Genomic DNA, 15,230 nt, shown 5'->3' with positions numbered 1-15,230 from the left:
CACTGCTCGTACTCACGCTGCTTGGTCCGGGTTTGGTGGGTGGTTCTGTAACGATCGTCTAATTCCTCCTCCTCGGATGAGGAGGAGGAGTAAGGGTCGGACCAAAATGCAGCGGTGAAGGTAGACATAATGATTTATTAACAGAACCGAAAACCACGAAGAACACTTGAATAAATTACAAAACAACAAAACGACGTAGACAGACCTGAACTTGAGCACTTACATAGACACGAAGAACGCACGAACAGGAACAGACTACATAAATGAACGACAAAACGAAACAGTCCCGTGTGGTAAACATACAGACACAGGAGACAACCACCCACAACAAACAGTGTGAAACAACCTACCTTAATATGGTTCTCAATCAGAGGAAACGTAAACCACCTGCCTCTAATTGAGAACCATATCAGGTAACCCATTAACCAACATAGATACACATAACATAGAATGCCCACCCCAACTCACGCCCTGACCGACTAAACACATACAAAAACAACAGAAAACAGGTCAGGAACGTGACAGTTGGAAAGCAGACTGAACCAGTTTTTCCTCCAGGATTTTGTATGTGCTTTTTTTTGTATGTGCCGATGACAAGAATACCCATAAAATGATGCAGCCAACACCATGCTTGAAAATATGAAGAGTGGTACTTAGTGATGTATTGTGTTGGATTTGCCTCAAACATAAGACACATGGTACATTTTTTTGCAGTTTTACTTAAAAGCCTTCTTGCCAAACAGTTTTTTTAGCATGTTTTTTAATATTTGTCTTCTTTACAAGCTTCCTTCTTTTCACTCTGTCATTTAGGTTAGTATTGTGGAGTAACTACAATGTTGTTGATCCATCTTCAGTTGTCCTATCACAGCCATTAAACTCTGTAACTGTTTTAAAGTCACCTTTGGCCTAATGGTGAAATCCCTGAGTGGTTTCCTTCCTCTCCGGCAACTGAGTTAGGAAGGATGCCTGTATCTTTCTCGTGACTTGGTGTATTGATACACCATCCAAAGTGTAATTAATAACTTCACCCATGCTCAAAGGGATATTCAATGTCTGCCCCCCCCCCCCATCTACCAATAGCTTCCCTTCTTTTGCGAGGCATTGGACAACCTCCCTGGTCTTTCTGGTTTGAAATTCATTGCTCAACTGCGGGACCTTACAGACAATTGTATGTGTGGGGTACAGAGATGAGGTAGTCATTTAAAAATCATGTTAAACACTTTTTGCACACAGAGAGAGTCCATGCAACTTATTATGTGACTTGTTAAGCACATTTTTACTCATTAACTTATTTAGGCTTGCAATAACAAAGGGGTTGAATACTTATGGACTCGAGACAATTCAGCTTCTAATTTGTATTAATTTGTGAACATTTCTGAAAACATAATTCCACTTTGACGTTATGGGGTATTGTGTGTACGCCAGTGACAGAACATATCCATTTTAAATTCAGGCTGTAACACAACAAAATGTGGAAAAAAGTCAAAGGGTGTGAATACTTTCTGAAGGCACTGTATTCTCCATTTGTACGTGGCATCGACTTGTCCCGATCTACTTGTGCACTAGGTGGAGCTGTTGTGCTATGTTGGGCTCTTTTCCCAACCGCTACCTGTTTTGTTGTTTTTGCCTTTGTTGCTCAATTGGTTTGTCCCTCACAGGGAGAGGTATGGGCCCTAGATAAGATCAGAGGCAAGGTGGGGCACATCCATCAGAACACCAAGGCGCTGCATCTGGACTGCCTCAAAGCCCACTGCTTCAACAGCACCAAGGCTGTGTGCACTTACCAGGCCCAGGACACTGAAAGTATGGAATGTGAGTAATAGTATGCATCACAAATAGCACCCAATTCCTTATGTAGTGCACTACTTTTGAAAGTAGTGCACTATGTAGGTAATAGGGTGCCATTTGGAACACAGACATGGACACCACTTTGATGCTCTCAATGTTATTCTCACCTCTAGTTGCCTGGCATGATTACTAATTCAGAGACGTTCATACTTTTATTTTATCCTGTCTTCAGGTCCTCCCTTCCCTCCAGAGAGTTCTGTCCGGGTGCTGCTGGACGCTCCTTGTAGCAGTCTGGGACGGAGCCCCAGCATGGCTTGCACCTGGAGCCTGGAGGAGATCTGTTCCTACCAGCCTCTACAGCGCAAGCTCTTCCGCACAGTTTGTCTCACACACGCACACAGATGCATGCACGCACGCTCGAACACATGCCCGCTCAAATACACACACAAGCACACAGTGGCTGTGACATGCATGCACGCATACTTACCCCTCCATAACATTGGCTGTGACCGGTGCTGGCCAGTAGAGGACAGTGTGGCCAACACAGATTGTTGTAGAGCTCTGGGCTACGCTACTCTGATGGAAAGCTTAAGTACAGCCGGCAGATGGATTACTGTGGAGAGATTAGGGTCCAATAGTGAGCACATCACTTATCCCTGCGGCACAAAGCGCTCCATCAGTGTCCACTGGAGTTTCCTGAAGGCCATTTAATATCTAGGCTCTGGTAAGACTGCAGTAAGGTGAATATGTGTGTATGTGTACAGTGCTGTACTAGCGTTTGGACAATGCAATTTCTATCTATTGAGAGATTAGGACCTGTTAAGGAGTGTTTACTGTCAGTGTGACCTTGGTGTGTTGTCTGTGTGTGTGTGTGTGTGTGTGTGTGTGTGTATATAATTGGCAGACGGTACAGCTCCTGAAATGCGGTTGGGTCCTGTTGTACAGAAGCTGCACTGTGACTGGCAGAAAACGAGGAGCAGGTGGCCTGGGCCCCTCAACATCTTCCCCTGCCTCAAACTGCAGCCTCGTTTAACACAGGCACACCGGGCATCCTCCAGAGTTTCAGTCCAGAGTTGGGCTGGAGCGTGGCCGAGGCTAGGGCGAAGGACGGCCCCACACAGCAGCCAGAGTCCCCTACCCCAACCTCCCTCGCTCACCAAGCCAACAAGGACACTATCGGCTTCTTCATCGCCAATTTCCTTAAGAGCTGACAGTACTAGACTAGTGGTACTCTCCCCTACCTGGTCAGAACAAAAAGGTTCTCCCTGCCTTCACATGGAGCCTGCAGAGAGGAAGCATTGTGATTACGCCTCTCCCTGTGCTGTTTACAACATCTACCTCTTAGTGCCTGTCTGGCTGCCTACTGGGCCATGTAGGGATGAGTTGTATAAACAGAGAGGGGAGGAGGGGAGGAGGGGAGTAAGGGAGAAAATGCAGAGAGAGTGAGTATCACCAAACGCAGTTCTGCCGTTGCCATAACAACAGTGACGACACAGCTACCGTGGTGACATTGGATTTGCTGGCTCTGGAAGTGGAGATCAGGAAGTAGCGTGCTGAAAGAGGTCATAAGAGGTAGTAACAATTCACTGCCTTTTAAGGTGGATTTACATGAGTTTAATATGTCTAGCGAGATCTTTCTCTCTTCAACACCAGATTTGAAGCTTTTCTGTTTACACTAGTATTGGATGTGATGTGGCCAAAGCAGAGACTTAGATAGACATCGCTTCCTTATATCTGTCCCATTATGGCGTCTGTGAAAGCACGGACAGCGCCATTAAGGCCATCTCCATTTTGAAGTAGTATATTTTCTTCTTCTACTACTAATATGAGTTGGCAAAAAAACTCAAAGGGTGCATACTGCCACCTGGACTGTGTTGTTTGCACAGGTATAATCATTTTTGTAAAAATGTTTTGGGGATTTTATTAGGATCCCTATTGGCCGACGCCAATGGTGACAGCTAGTCTTACTGGGGTCCGACACATAACGAAAAAGACATTACAAACTTTAACATGTAGTGTGTGTACATCTATCAGTTACACATACATGTCAGTAAATACAAAAAGTAGGTCACATGGGGAGAGATATTGTGCCATGAGCTGATGCTTTATTTTTTTAAGCAGGTTTGCTGTTCACTTGCGCTATAAGAGATGGAAGGGAGTTCCATGCAATCATGGCTCTGTTTAATACTGTGTGTTTCCTTGAATTTGTTCTGACCCTGGGGACTGTGAAAAGACCCCTGGTGGCATGTCTGGTAGGGTAAGTGTGTGTGTGTGTGTGTGTGTGTGTGTGTGTGTGTGTGTGTGTGTGTGTGTGTGTGTGTGTGTGTTGACTATGCAAACAGTTTGTTATTTCCAACACATGAATGTTTCTTATAAAAACAAGAAGTGATGCAGTCAGTCTTTCCTCCACTCTTAGCCAAGAGAGACTGGCATGCATAATATTGATATTAGTCTGCTTACAATGAAGAACACACGGGCCACTCTGTTCTGTGCTATCTGCAGCTTAACTAGGTCCTTCTTTGCAGCACTTGAACAAATGACTGGACAATAATTGTTAGAGCCATTTGTTAGATCCGTTTATAGAAGTAACATTTTAGTGTATGGAAGCTTAGCCATGACAATAATCAAGATAAGATCAAACTAGAGCCTGCAGGACTTGCTTTGCAGAGTGTTGGGTCAAAAAAGCAGAGCATCTCTTTATCACAGACAGACCTCTCCCCATCTTTACAACCATTGAATATACAGTTGAAGTCGGAAGTTTACATACACCTTAGCCAAATACAATAAAACTCAGTTTTTTACAATTCCTGACATTTAATCCTAGTAAAAATTCCCTGTCTTATGTCAGTTAGGATCACCACGTTATTTTAAGAATGTGAAATGTCAGAATAATAGTAGAGAGAATTATTTATTTCAGCTTTTGTTTCTTTCATCACATTCCCAGTGGGTCAGAAGTTTACATACACTCAATTAGTATTTGGTAGCATTGCCTTTAAATTGTTTAACTTTTTGGGTAGCCTTCCACAAGCTTCCCACAATAAATTAGGTGAATTTTGGCCCATTCCTCCTGACAGAGCTGGTGTAACTGAGTCAGGTTTGTAGGCCTCCTTGCTCGCACAGGCTTTTTCAGTTCTGCCCACAAATCTTCTATAGGATTGAGGACAGGGCTTTGTGATGGCCACTCCAATACCTTGACTTTGTTGTCCTTAAGCCATTTTGCCACAACTTTGGAGGTATGCTTGGGGTTATTGTCCATTTGGAAGACCCATTTGCAACCAAGTTTTAACTTCCTGACTGATGTCTTGAGAGGTTGTTTCAATATATCCACATAATTTTCCTCCCTCATGATGCCATCTATTTTGTGAAGTGCACCAGCAAAGCACCCCCACAACATGATGCTGCCACCCCCTTGCTTCACGGTTGGGATGGTGTTCTTCAACTTGCAAGCGTCCCCCTTTTTCCTCCAAACATAACGATGGTCATTATGACCAAACAGTTCTATATATTTTTCATCAGACCAGAGGACACTTCTCCAAAAAGTATGATCTTTGTCCCCATGTGCAGTTGCAAACCGTAGTCTGTTTTTTTTATGGCGGTTTTGGAGCAGTGGCTTCTTCCTTGCTGAGTGGCCTTTCAGGTTGTGTCGATATAGGACTCATTTTACTGTTGATATAGATACGTTTGTGCCTGTTTCCTCCAGCATCTTCACAAGGTCCTTTGCTATTGTTCTGGGATTGATTTGCACTTTTCGCACCAAAGTATGTTCATCTCTAGGAAACAGAACACGTCTCCTTCCTGAGCGGTATGACGGCTGCGTGGTCCCATGGTGTTTATACTTGCGTACTATTGTTTATACAGATGAACGTAGTACCTTCAGGCATTTGGAAATTGCTTCCAAGAATGAACCAGACTTGTGAAGGTCTACAGTTTTTTTCTGAGGTCTTGGCTGATTTCTGAGGCACTGAGTTTGAAGGTAGGCCTTGAAATACATCCACAGGTACACCTCCAATTGACTCAAATGATGTCAATTAGCCTATCAGAAGCTTCTAAAGCCATGACATCATGTTCTGGAAATTTCCAAGCTGTTTAAAGGCACAGTCACCTTAGTGTATGTAAACTTCTGACCAACTGGAGTTGTGATACAGTGAAATAATCTGTCTGTTAACAATTGTTGGAAAAATTACTTGTGTCATGCATAAAGTAGATGTCCTAACCGACTTGCCAAAACTATAGTTTGTTAACCTCTCTAGGGTAAGTGAGACGGTAGCGTCCCACCTCTTCAACAGCCAGTGAAACTGCAGGGCACCAAATTCAAATCAACAGAAATCCCATAATGAAAATTCCTCAAACATACATGTATTTTACAACATTTTAAAGATACACTTGTTGTAAATCCAGCCACTGTCCGATTTCAAAAAGGCTTTACGGCGAAATCAAACCAAACGATTATGTTAGGTGAGTGCCTATTCACGGAATAACACAGCCATTTTTCCAGCCAAAGAGAGGATTCACAAAAAGCAGAAATATAGATGAAATCAATCACTAACCTTTGATGATCTTCATCAGATGACACTCATAGGACGTCATGTTACACAATACATGTATGTTTTGTTCGATAAAGTTCATATTGATATCCTAAAATCTGAGTTTACATTGGCGCCTTACGTTCAGAAGTCACAAAACATCCTTTGATTTTGCAGAGAGCCACATCAATTTACAGGAATACTCATAATAATCATTGCTAAAAGATACAACTGTTATGCATGGAATTTTAGATACACTTCTCCTTAATGCAACCGCTGTGTCAGATTTCAAAAAAGCTTTACGAAAAAAGCAAACCATGCAATAATCTGAGTTGGCGCTCAGAGCCCAATCAAGACACAAATATAGCCGCCATATTATGCAGTCAACAGAAGTCAGAAGTAACATTATAAACATTCACTTACCTTTTATGATCTTCATCAGAATGCACTCCCAGGAATCCCAGTTCCACAATAAATGTTTGTTTTCTTCGATAATGTCCATCATTTATGTCCAAATTCCTCCTTGTTGTTCTAGCGTTCAGTACACTTTCCAAACTCACGACGCGCGGGCAGGTCCAGCGGAAAGTACGGACGAAAAGTAAAAAAAAGTTATATTACAGTCCGTAAATCATGACAAACAAAGTATTGAATCAATCTTTAGGATGTTTTTAATATAATTCTTCAATAATGTTCCAACCGGAGTATTCCTGTTTCTTCAGAATTGCGAGGGAACAGAGCTCGCTCTCACGTAAACGCGCATGGTCAGAGCATGGTCACCTCATGGCAGACCTGACTCAATCCTCTCTCCTCCGGCCCCACTAAGCAGTAGAGGCATCAGACAAGGTTCTAACGACTGTTGACATCTAGTGGAAGCCTTAGGAAGTGCAACATTACCAATATCAGTCTGTCCCTGTTTTTTCCTGGAAAGAAGTGGCTTCTTTGCTGCCCTTCTTGACACCAGGCCATCCTCCAAAAGTCTTCGCCTCACTGTGCGTGCAGATGCACTCACACCTGCCAGCTGCCATTCCTGAGCAAGCTCTGTACTGGTGGTGCTCCGATCCCGCAGCTGAATCTACTTCGGGAGGCGGTCCTGGCGCTTGCTGGACTTTCCTGGGTGTCCTGAAGCCTTCTTCACAACAATTGAACCGCTCCCCTTGAAGTTCTTGATGATCCGATAAATGGTTGATTTAGGTGCAATCTTACTGGCAGCAATATCCTTGCCTGTGAAGTCCTTTTTGTGCAAAGCAATGATGACAGCACGTGTTTCCTTGCAGTTAACCATGATTGACAGAGGAAGAACAATGATTCCAAGCACCACCCTCCTTTTGAAGCTTCCAGTCTGTTATTCGAACTCAATCAGCATGACAGAGTGATCTCCAGCCGTGTCCCCGTCAACACTCACACCTGTGTTAACGAGAGAATCATTGACATGTCAACTGGTCCTTTTAAATGTTTTTAGGGGATTCAGTTAATTTGCATGGCAATTAATTGCAATTCATCTGCTCACTCTTCATAACATTCTGGAGTATATGCAAATTGCCATCATACAAACTGAGGCAGCAGACTTTGTGAAAATGTATATTTGTGTCATTCTCAAAACTTTTGGCCACGACTGTAAACTGAAATTAGGGGAACTATTCGAATTTTAGCAAGGAAATGGCAGAACGATTTCTGCACAATGCATCTTTAAGTCCATTTGATCAAATAGATGGTAAATGCCGATGAAGGTACATACATCTACTTGAGAGCATAGCCTACATGGGCTTCAAGTTTCAGGCCACACTCTCTCCCATACTACTAGTATCTCAGTCCTCAGAAGACCTTCACAATGACCTCAACTCACCTCCCTTCCCCTGGCTTCCAAGGAGGAATAGCATCAGTCGGACTATCAATCCATCAACCAGATTATCGAGGACAGAACAGTGGGGGGAAATGACAACATGGCATGCAGCAGCTCCACCCCCCCATCCATCAGAATCGATCAGCCGCCACCTCAGCTGGCAGGGGTCTGTGTGTTATACGGCCCTAGAACAGTGATTACAATGGCTGCTCCAATGACAGGACACTAAGGGCCCACTATCTGTGATTTAAATCTGACCCAGGGGCAGTGTAAATGTTTTTTTTTGTATAGGTATTCTGCAGTGTGACAAGATAAAGAAACTGTCCATTTACTTAAACAGAGATGCAGCTTTAGTAGTGACTCAGGTTGGGGTATTTTATGGGAGCTGTGGAGAGAGAGAGATGATGGGAAGTAACACACTGCTTTCTGCAGGGCCCAGTACTGTGGCAGGGTATTTTTTGGAAGGGGGGGTTACCCCCTTTTTCCCCCCAATTTCGATCTTGCCTCATCACTGCAACTCCCCAGAGGGCTCAGGAGGCGAAGGTCGAGTCATGCGTCCTCTGAAACATGACCTGCCAAACTACGCTTAACCCGGAAGCCAGCCGCACCAAAGTGTCAGAGGAAACACAGTTCAACTGACACCGAGGTCAGCCTACATGCGCCCGGCCTGCCACAAGGAGTCGGTAGAGCGTAATGAGCCAAATTAATCTCCCCCGGCCAAACCCTCCCCTAACCCAGACAAAGCTGGGCCAATTGTGCGCCGCCCAACTGGACTCCCGATCACAGCCGGTTGTGATACAGCCCAGGATCGAACCCGGGTCTGTAGTGACGCCTCTAGCACAGCGATACAGTGCCTTAGACCGGTGCGTCACTTGGGAGACCCCTGCCCAGACATGTCTAACACACTGGCACATTATTTTCCTAGAGGACCCCATTATTAGCCAAATAATGATCATTCTATGCAAACCCTAAAGATTGACCAAAGCAAAACCAAAACCAAAGCAAAACACTACTCTCTGCCTTTTTTAAACCTGTCAACTCTTGTTCTCTCTCTGCTGTTGTCATTCATGGCATTATGGGCGGCAGGTAATCTAGTGGTTAGAGCATTGAACTAGTAAGCGAAAGGTTGTTAGATCGAATCCCTGAGCTGACACGGTAAAAATCTGTAGTTCTGCCCCTGAACAAGGCAGTTAACCCACTGTTTCTAAGCTGTCATTGAAAATAGAAATGTGTTCTTAACTGACTTGCCAAGTTAAATAAAGGTAAATAAATTATGACAACTCAACTGGCTCCACCTGGGAGTGTCAATGTGGTTGAAGAAGACTGGGCTGATTCATGTGAATGCCAGAAATTTGATTTCGAAAATTGATTCAATTGTAACTCTGGCTTCTCAAACCAATGCGGACATTCTGGTTATAACTGAATCATGGTTAAAGAAGTCTATGCTCGGAATTTGAAGTGATTCTGACTGATTATAATGTTTTTAGATCTGACAAGGTTTGTGTCACGTTCTGACCTTAGTTCCTTTTTTATGTCTTTATTTTAGTTTGGTCAGAGCGTGAGTTGGGGTGGGCATTCTATGTTGTTTTTCTATGTTTTGTTCTATGGTTATATTTCTATGTGTTTGGCCTAGTATGGTTCCCAATCAGAGGCAGGTGTCAGTCGTTGTCTCTGATTGGGAGCCATATTTAGGTAGCCTGTTTTCCTTTGTGTTTTGTGGGTGGTTGTTTCCTGTGTCTGTGTTTTCACCATATTGGACTGTTTCGTTTTTGTTTTGTATCATTCACGTTGTTATTTTTGTATTCTTAGTGTTCAGTTATTAAATTGAATATGGACACTTACCACGCTGCGCTTTGGTCCTCCTCTTCTTCCAACCACGACAAGCGTTAAAGTTTGCCATATACATAAAGAGCAACTAAAATGTTTCTGTATCCATTACCATGCCATTTTGAATGTCTAGTTCTAAATGTGAGCCTTGGTAATAATGCCTATCTGACGCAAGTGGGAATTTATCGCCCTCCTTCACCTGCTGTCTGACTATGCTAAACAGAATTATTAATAGTGGGTGATCTTAATGTGGATTGGTTGATGCCCGTATCTGATAGCCTGAACGACATTTGTCCTAAGCTAAATCTAATTCAGTTGATAACTAAACCAACTCGTCCCAACTTTAAACACCCTGAAAAATCTACTCTTTCTAGATATTATTCTAACAAATGCTCCTCATAAATGTACAACCAATGGGATATTTGCTAATGAGTTCAGTGACCATTGTCCCGTTGCCTGCATAAGAGATGTTAAGTTACCTAAATCTTGCTCATGTAATATTACAAATATACATTTTAGTTGTTTTAATGAGCAAGATTTCTTGTCTGAGCTGGGGTTGAGTGATTGGTGGGTTGTGTCAACTATCACTGACTCGCCTCAGGCCCTTAATTATTATATTTCCCTCTTTAACTCTCTTGCAGATAAACATGTGCCGTACAAAAGGCTACGGGTAAAATACATTTAATCCTTGGTTCACGCATTAATTTTCTACGAAACTACAGGAAATAAATGTAGCTTGTGCTAAGACTGACTGATTGCACATCTGATTCGTAGTCCTTCAGACATTTCAGTAATAGACGTCTATCTTTGGTGTTAGATTCGGGGTTAAACTTCGAACACTGTTATACTCAGAAGTATTGTATCTAAGGAGTGATAGAGACTGGTTTTTACATCAGAAGTTAATGGTTATCTGTAGGAGCCAGATGGCTTTGGAATGTGTTGGGTGGACGGGAGGAAGTCTCAGGACTTAGTGGATACAGATGGACATCTGTGGATTAGGCATATGAGGGGTTGAGGTCAGGTCAGATCCCCTTATGGGAAAAAATTATGGTTTATTACCCTATTACTTCGTCTTCCTGTTGAACCATAAAATATGTTAGGATTGGAGGGAAGGAGGTGTGCCTAAATTGGAGTATATATACTTGTGGTGGTGGAAACATGTTTTGTCTGAATGCAGCTGTATTGACCCTCTGGGAAGAATTAAACTTGGTTAAACTTTCATAATGTTTGTTGTCCACGATTTGCAGTTGAACTAGAGATTCCGAATCAGTGATCAGCCGGCACCAGAAAAAAGGTAGACTACAGATCCTACACCTGTTATCACTAATCACTAATCACTAATTGTGTGTGTGGGTGGGTGGGTGTGTGTGGGTGTGTGTGTGGGTGTGTGTGTGTGGGTGTGCATGAAGGTTTGAACAAGCTCTATTATAGGGGTTCTAGCACAAAAATAGAGGCCTCAAACCTTTTAATAGCGGACTCAAAAGGGGTTATATAGCAATAAAGAGAGGTTGGTTTTATGCCCTGTTGGGGTGGTGAATAAGTTTGGTAATGTTGGTTATCAACAACAGTGATATTTGAGGCAATACTGGAATAAGACATTAAGTCGTCCGTATACTCCAGTAATATATTTGCAGACGTTATATTATAGGTTCTAATACAAGGAATTAAGTGCCGTGACCAATTAATTATTATCCGGGGAAGTGGGCAGCGCTACCTTGGAAAATAGTTAACTTCTAGTTGCACACAATCCCGGATCCGGGAGCACCCCCATCAGTAAAAAAGCTGACTAGCATAGCCTAGCATAGCGTCACAAGTAAATACTAGCATCTAAATATCATTAAATCACAAGTCCAAGACACCAGATGAAAGATACACATCTTGTGAATCCAGCCATCATTTCTGATTTTTAAAATGTTTTACAGGGAAGACACAATATGTAAATCTATTAGCTAACCATGATAGCAAAAGTTTTTTTTCCACCATTTTTTTCCTGCATAGGTAGCTATCACAATTTCGACCAAATAAAGATATAAATAGCCACTAACCAAGAAACAACTTCATCAGATGACAGTCTGATAACATATTTATTGTATAGCATATGTTTTGTTCGAAAAATGTGCATATTTCAGGTATAAATCATAGTTTACCATTGCAGCCACCATCACAACTCTCACCAAAGCAACTAGAATAACTACAGAGACCAACGTGAATTACCTAAATACTCATCATAAAACATTTATGAAAAGTACACAGCGTACAGCAAATGAAAGACAAAGATCTTGTGAATCCAGCCAATATTTCAGATTTTTTAAGTGTTTTACAGCGAAAACACAATATAGCATTATATTAGCTTACTACAATAGCGAACCACACAACAGCATTGATTCAAGCCAACAATTGCGATAACGAATAAACCAGCAAAATATATACATTTTTTCACTAACCTTCTCAAACTTCTTCAGATGACAGTCCTATAACATCATATTACACAATACATATAGAGTTTGTTCGAAAATGTGCATATTTAGCGGCACAAATCGTGGTTATACAATGAGAAAAGTAGCCAAGCTGCCAACAATATGTCAGAAGAAATCTTGGGAGAGGCACCTAATCTAATCAGTAACTAATCATAAAATTGACTAAAAAATACAGGTTGGACAGCAAATGAAAGATACATTAGTTCTTAATGCAACCGCTGTGTTAGATTTTTAAAATTAACGTTACTACGACATACAGCGTGCGTTAAAGCCAGACCGCATCGAAATCAATGGCGGAATAGGAGTTTTACATTTTTCAACAGAACAACGACTTAACATCATAAATAGTTCTTACTTTTTGATGAGCTTCCATCAGAATCTTGGGCAAGTTGTCCTTTGTCCAAAAGAATCGTTGCTCGGTTGTAGATTGTCGCCTTCAACTTTGGAATTAGCTGTAAACATTAGCCATGTGGCGAAGACGTGCCCAACTCACTATTGCGCAGCACAAAGAAAATTTCGAAAATCGCAATATACTCACATAAACTGAAATAACTCGGTTTAAAATAACTACGTTATGATGTTTCTAACACCTATATCGAATAAAATCAGAGCCGGATATATCTAAGGGCTATAACGGGAGCTTTCTAGAACGCCATCCTGAGGTCTGTCTTGCGTCATGGCGAACGAAGGAAAGAGAGGACATCACGTTCCGAGCCTATTTATAAGGCCTCAGATCTGCCTAGCAACTCCATTCCAATTCTCACTATTTGCTGACATCCAGGGGAAGGCGTATGCAGTGCATCTCAACCAATAGAAGACAGGCAAATTAATAAACCGACCTCAGAACCGCCTGCATGATTTCAGACTTCTCACTTCCTCACAGGAAAATTGCTCCAACTCGAGTTCTGTTTAACTCACAGATATAATTCAAACGGTTTTAGAAACTAGAGAGTGTTTTCTATCCAATAGTAATAATAATATGCATATTGTACGAGCAAGAATTGAGTACGAGGCAGTTTAATTTGGGAACGAATTTTTTACAAAGTGCAAATACCACCCCCTATTGACAAAAGGTTAATAGAAGGTGTGTATTATAGACAGGAGTGAGAAATCTAAAACACCCTAGACACAGTCGGGAGAGGTTTGGGAATAATAACTATTCATAAAGCGACAGATGGCCTGATTCTCCAAGCGGAGCTAGAGGATTTTAATAAAGCCATGGAGTCGCTGAAAGAAGTGCACAAGCATTCTACAAATTCGGCTCGAATATGGGGAATTAATAGAAGTACTTAGCTACAAAAAGACGGTACGTGAGTACATGGAAGAATAAGTGTAAGTAGATATGGAACCTGCTGTATTTGGAGGGAATGCCACTATGCAAGCGTTTGCATTTTTCTGTTCGATCGATAGTGGTTCATAGAGATTACAGTTTCGATGTGAAGGAAGACGTATGAGATCACGTCTTACCTAACTTTTTAGTAGAGGCCAGGGATCAAATATCGCGGATTCCTTATGATGAGAAATTGTCTAAATTTGCCACAGGAAAACTTATTTTGGGTTGAAGAATCTAGGCGAAATGGTAGGGGAATGGATTCTAGAGGTAACAAATTTAAATGATAGGTTATGAAGAATAGTACATGCTAAATAAAAGATGCTTGAACGTTGGTGGATTGAAAAAAACATTTAATGTTTGGAAGGTTTTGAAATGGTTTCTGAAGGACAGGGAAGGAAAAGGGAGAGGAAATATTTAATGGTGTCGAATGCCCGGTATCCTTACTTTTTGGTGAGGCCTGATCAATCTCACTAGAAATGATAGCAACAGGTGGGATTTAATTATAAAATTAATGAGAAACACCAGTTTCTGTTCTATTTTACCATTGCTTTATGAGATAAGTTGATTGGTTATTCGAATGTGTTTATTTTTGATTTAACAAGTTGTTTTTGAATCACGTGTTTGAAGGGAAAATTACCAGATCCTGGTGTTTGGTTGAATATACAGAAGGAAAAATATATGTTAACCTGTTTGGGCCCCCCCCCCCCCCCCCCCCCATTTTCTAAATTTCCGCCTGAAAACATATCAAAATCTAACTGCCTGTGGCTCAGGCCCAGAAGCAAGGATATGCATATTCGAGAATATAACACAATAGATCTGACAGAAGAAAATACAAGGAAATAAACAGACGTTTACTGTCTTTTACTGTTGTTGCATCTTTCAAATGAACAAGAACAGCCAAACATGAAGTCACCCAGGTGTCCCTCACAAGTTTCCCAAATGTAACCAAGTGGCCGAATTGGTACAGTGATACATTGATGCAAATAACTATATACAAAATACAAAAAATGTATTCTAACATACCCCCCCCAAAAATATATTTGAAAAATTGAAGGAAATATAAAATGAATATTTAAAAAAAGTAAAAATAACAAGGGTAACTATTTACACTTTCAATGTACAATAATGTGAAGACCCTCAGTCCTTTACACAATATTGTGCTGCTGATGCCATAGCCCATAGCAGTCTCTTTCTGGTGTGAAGCAGAGGGTCACCGAACAGGTGGTGCAGGTGACAGGGGATTTCTTGTGGCAAAGAGCACAACAAAGCCTCCCTACTGAGCCCTTTTTGCCCTGAGGCACATTCCTGCCTGCAATGATGAATTTTGGCATGTGAACACCACTGGTTGGAGCAGAAGGGACAGAGGTAGAGGGGACAGAAGGTGCTACAGAGGACTTGCTGTAGCTAGCAAGCTCCTGGATGAGCAGCTCCCTGAAGGTTAG

The 15,230-nt window shown here is 41.9% G+C and overlaps 1 protein-coding gene across 1 annotated transcript in view; it reads left to right on the top strand.

The window, feature by feature from the left end:
- The window catches only part of LOC139583845 (GTPase IMAP family member 4-like), a 796,172-nt gene that overhangs the window by 491,280 nt on the left and 289,662 nt on the right, over positions 1 to 15,230 (top strand). The gene's annotated exons all lie outside the window — the stretch shown is intronic.

The sequence above is a fragment of the Salvelinus alpinus genome, chromosome 8 (assembly GCF_045679555.1).
Source record: "Salvelinus alpinus chromosome 8, SLU_Salpinus.1, whole genome shotgun sequence".
In the NCBI taxonomy this organism is placed as follows: domain Eukaryota; kingdom Metazoa; phylum Chordata; class Actinopteri; order Salmoniformes; family Salmonidae; genus Salvelinus; species Salvelinus alpinus.
Note: the sequence above shows the minus strand (reverse complement) of the source record. Positions and strands in the feature narration are given on the sequence as shown.